Below are 4942 nucleotides of genomic sequence, written 5' to 3' on the forward strand. Positions count from 1 at the left end.
AATAAGGTGGGAAAGTACGATTGTCTGGTACTTGGCGGTAGTGACTCGGAGACGACCACCGAGGAGGCGACAACCAGTGGTTGCGGAAATGACGGGTGATGTGCCCAATACCGGAGCAATTAAAACAGATGGGTTTATAATCCGCTGTGCGCCAGTCAGCTGGGTTGCGACGGAGTTGCGGAAAGTTTTGCGTGTGGGAGCGAGTGGCCGGAGTAATCTGGTAGGCGTTTGTATGGCGGACCGCGCAGAGAGATGGAATGCCCGAACTTGCTATTTCCTCCCGAACGACCGCTTGTATTAGGGAGATAGCGGGCACGCTTTCGGAACAGTCGGAACGAACTGGAGCCGGAGCCATGGCCTCAAGCTCATGGCGAATGATGCGCGTTATATCTTCCGGTCCTGTCGGCTGAACGAACCGCGGCGGGTCTTCGCAAGAAGATATCGCGGCGGTATAAGTTTGCCCGCGCGGCACCAGCGCCGAATGCTCCCCTAGCGGACCGATGGAAGTTTCGAGGGTCGTCGCTGCGCGAGCGCGCGCCCGTGATCTGTTCGGCGGGAGCGCTCGTGCTGGCTCGGGCGCTTTGTTTTCGCGATGGCGAGTGCGACCTCATCAGCAAGGAAAGGTGGCACGCAGTACTGCTGTATTGTTGATTGCCATAACAGCCTCGAAAACACGAAAGGTCGAACGCCGCCCGTGAAATTCTACAGATTTCCGGGGAAGTGGTACGAGAAGGTCAGACGACAAGCATGGATAATTGCAGTGCGCCGAGTCAAGTAAGCACCATACTTTCGTATTCGCGTGCAATATCGCGGCTGCTCGATGAAACGGAATAGTGATATGCCTGTTTTTAGCGCCCAACCGTTTGTTTAGTCATGTCGCGTTGTTGAATTGTGTTGACATCCGCTGCTTGTTAGCGGTAAATGCATGCGTGTTGCGACGCTGAGCTTGACGACGCGAGCTCGATTCCCGGCCACAGCGGCCGCATTTCGATAGGGGCGAAGTGCAAGAACGCCCTTGTTACCGCGTGCTTTGATTTTTGTGCACGTTAAAGAACCCCGGAGGTAATAAGTATTCCTGAGACTAACCATTACAGCGTGCCTCATAATGATTTAGTGGTTTTGCATGGTTTTGGCAGTTAAAACCCCCGAATTTATTTGATTCTACTGTGCCTTCACTCGCAATCGGCATGGACGAGCTTTAGAGAATTATTTCCATTTTCCAAACGCTGCAACTTAATCTTCTAGTTGTGCAGGTAACTAAAGGGGACGCGCGCTAGTTTTGTCTGATAGCAGACAGCATTTAATGCAAGCCGCGGTCGTCGCGTGCGTCGGTAAGCGGCAGATCGGAAAGCAGCCGATCGAGATGTGCGCGTTATGTTTGTTGTTTGGCCATGCTTTCTAAGTTCACAATATCCAAGCTTGCTTTAAGGCAATTACCACCTTGCACATTCTTGCTGATTCACTCTTCCTGCCAAAAACCTTCGTTTCCTGTAGTAGCCGGCCATCGGTGCAAGCTTACTTTAGCTGTTCGCCCGACGACGCACTAGGTTTGCTTTGGTGAGGCATGTATCTCTAATGCTTGCGCTCGTGCTGTTGGTCCTAAGGCCTGTTAACGTGGTCTGGGTTCATTTCGCGGAGCAGTCTGTACGAGCCGATCCTCATTAGCAGTGAAAACGCACCTTGCTGATTAATGCGATCAGTTGCAATGACTCCAACATCTGCATTGAATAAGGCGTGATATACACTAAATATTTATTGCAGCATGATTCAAAGCAATATACGCCTATGTAGTATTTAAATTGTTAATTTTGAGCAGATGTGTGTTTTGGCTGTTGTGTTCTAGGATTTCGTGTATCCTGGGAAGGAAACTGCTTTAGTGTTCTGATGAAGCAGCGTACTGACCAGGACAAGGCAGACACACACATGAATACAAGACACTCGCTGTGCTTGTGTCTTTCCTATTTGTACTGGTCAGTGCGCTGCTTCACCAACACGGTATGATGATTAATCACCAACTCGCCCAACTTCCCACATTACTGCGTTAGCTTTATAATGCAGTTCTCTTCGTGCTACGCAGTGACGTTATTGGGGCAAGAAATAGGCATCACAAGTTACAGGCACTAGCATCTCCGAATCACCATGTATTAAATGCATGTACAGTTTGCCAAAAACAGCTTAATTTGTGATTTGCCTGAACCTAAGCCTGAGAGTGTATAATGAGCTATAGGCTAGGCCACGTTGTTGAAGGTGGGAAGATGGTCTTTCTCGTTAGTAACGTTCCATGCTCATTTGTGCGTAATACATGTGTTCTTTCTGTGCTCGCAGTGCTGATGACACTCCCTGGGAGCCATCCAAAAGCATGCGAATTTACAAAAACAAGCAGGCTTTGCGAAGCAAAGACATCGATAACGCTTGCCGTTGTTCGCTGACAGCTCCGCGCAAATCAGAACGAACACAAACGTGTAATTTACTAATGCTCCAGCCAAGAAATTTAGCAGCAAAAGGGGGAAGCACAAAATGAGAGCAGCCGTGTGCGCGCACTCAGCTACCGAGGAAACTAACGGCAATCGTCACCGTCCCTCCACATCTCTGCAAGTATGCATGACCGCTTTGTGCCTGCATCATATAGAAATAAAGTGGCTAAACTTCTGAACTTGGTGTATACCTCTAAATCGACATCGTATACGATCTTGGACACCTGTGACACGCACTTGGCTTTCACTGTCACATCACCGTCCACGATTTGCTGAACGCCGTACACGTGCGCAAGCAGACGCTCCCCTTTCGTGAGATTGCCGCCACGAAAGAAACTGTCCGCGTCGGCAGCCTTCTTGAAACCGCATTGCAATCTCTGCGTCGCTGTTGCGCAAGCAGGCGATATGCCACCGTCGAAAACTGAGCGCCGTGAGAACGAGCAGCGAAGAAACGCGCGGGCGAACCGGTGTAAACAAAGCGGAGACCGCGCCACGGCACGACCACGCTGCATCATGTTTCCACATTGGGGGCGCTGTCAGGAGGCGCAGTAGCGCCGCCTGGCCATGGTTTTCTCGTCTATTGGACAATCTGTCGAAAGTTTGAGCGACGCGGCTTCCCTTCGCTTGTTCGAAGTGCCAGCACTCCTTTATAATTGCATCCACAGTAGCACAATCCGGACACATCGTGAGATTGAAGGCATCGTCTGCAGTATACCTTTTACTATGTGGCCAATCTTGTCTGCCTCGGCAATATTGTTATCAACCTTGCGACAGAGGGCCAGCACATCCTGTATGTACACTACATAGGATTCTGTGGACGTCTGAGAGCGGCACGCAAGTTCTTTTTGTTTGCTGCCAGCTGACAACCGACAGGTCTGCCAAACAGGTCTCGCATTTTGTCTTTGCAGACATCCCAGCTCGTTAGGTCAGCTTCACGTGTATCGTACCATTGCTTCGCAGTTCCTCTCAGATAAAATATCAGGTTTGCTAGCGTCATTGTTGGACCCCACCTGTTGTCGCACACTCGCTCGTACATCGTAAGCCAGACCTCGACGTTGGCGTTGTCCATGCCACAAGATGTCCGCGGCTGAGTGAGGATGACCGTTGGCACCGGCTGCTGAGGCGTTGTCGCTTGTGTCAGTTGATTTGCCATTCTGGCGGCAGGTAGATGACGTCCGCTACGAAGTTCCGTGATTGTACCCAGCACCTTCCACCAAAATGTTGCAGGAAGAAAGCAGGCCCACGAGTGTAAAATAATGTATATTTACAAATGGTATATATGGCGTTCAGGCAACTGCCAGACTTCGTCTTCCTCTAGTCCGAGTCAACTTCTTTCCCTTCACCGTAACAATATTTTCCTCGCTTTATCACCGATTTTGTTATCCAGCTGCTGCAAAAGATTGCTGAAGAGCGAAGACGTCATCTACGCCTTTTTGTTGAAGTAGCTGCACGGCAGCGTCTTCAAGTTCTTAAAGCACCGTGGCTTTGCAAACTTTCCAACAACGAGCACGGGCAGCCTTTCGGAACCGTCCTCGTTAGCACAGAATAGTGCCGTCACACGCTCTTTACTACGCTTGCCACCATGACAGCTGTCACCCTTAAAGGCAAGGGTTTGCTCGGGCTGCATATGGTAAAGAATACTGCTCTCATCGGCGTTGAAAACATCGCAGGGCTTGTATGCAGCACTCATCTCCGGCAGTGACTCCATCCACTCGTTCACCGTCGAAACGACCACGGAAGTGCTTTCTCCGCAGGAGCGGCTGTACACAATCCTGTTTCGTTTTTTTAAAGCGATCCAGCCACCCGTTCGATGCCTGAAACTCGTCGATGCCCCGACGCAATGCCACAAGGTCCGCCTTTTCTTTTAGAATGGCGCCGTCAACATTAATCGTAGAGCTCCGTGCTTGATGCAGCCACTTGACGAGAACTTTTTTCAAACTTCTCATGTTGTCCTTCTTTTGCCGCTTTCCGCTTGAGCCCGAACTTGTTGGCATTCTGCGATATCACCACTTTGTTTGCCAAGATCGTCTTAAGCGAAGATTCGGGTATCTTAAGGTCCCGGGCAATGCTGGCTTTCGTGGCTCCATGCCGCTTTTCCGCTTCCTCGATAATATTTAGCTTATCGCCGAGCGACAGAGCTGTCCGCTTTCGGAGCATCGTGCATCGCGTTGCTCCACACAACTCAAAAGTTCAGCTGAACGCAGTTCGCTAGGGTTACGACGAAGAACACGTGCGATAAACCTAGGCCTCCCCGCGCTACCTTGTCGGCGATCTGCTGCTGGGAAGCTGGAAGGAGAAAAACACTTCCCCAACGCGACGAGAGGCGACGCCGCCGAGTGGGAGAAAGTGACTGTGGAGAAGAGAAGGCGCTATTTCAGCACAGCGCGCCTCGCGGGCGACTGCTTGTGGGGGAGAGAGAAACGAACGATGAAACGAGGCAGGGAAGAAAGCTGCGCTGGAGCGAATCG

The 4942-nt window shown here is 50.8% G+C and overlaps 1 long non-coding RNA gene across 1 annotated transcript; it reads left to right on the forward strand.

The window, feature by feature from the left end:
• Positions 1-640: 640 nt before the first annotated feature.
• LOC129382582 (uncharacterized) lies at positions 641-2653 on the forward strand. Its single transcript, XR_008610632.1, has 2 exons — positions 641-774; positions 2326-2653. It is a non-coding gene; the product is annotated as an uncharacterized lncRNA (long non-coding RNA).
• Positions 2654-4942: the final 2289 nt, after the last annotated feature.

Source organism: Dermacentor andersoni, chromosome 6, assembly GCF_023375885.2.
Source record: "Dermacentor andersoni chromosome 6, qqDerAnde1_hic_scaffold, whole genome shotgun sequence".
Classification (NCBI taxonomy): domain Eukaryota; kingdom Metazoa; phylum Arthropoda; class Arachnida; order Ixodida; family Ixodidae; genus Dermacentor; species Dermacentor andersoni.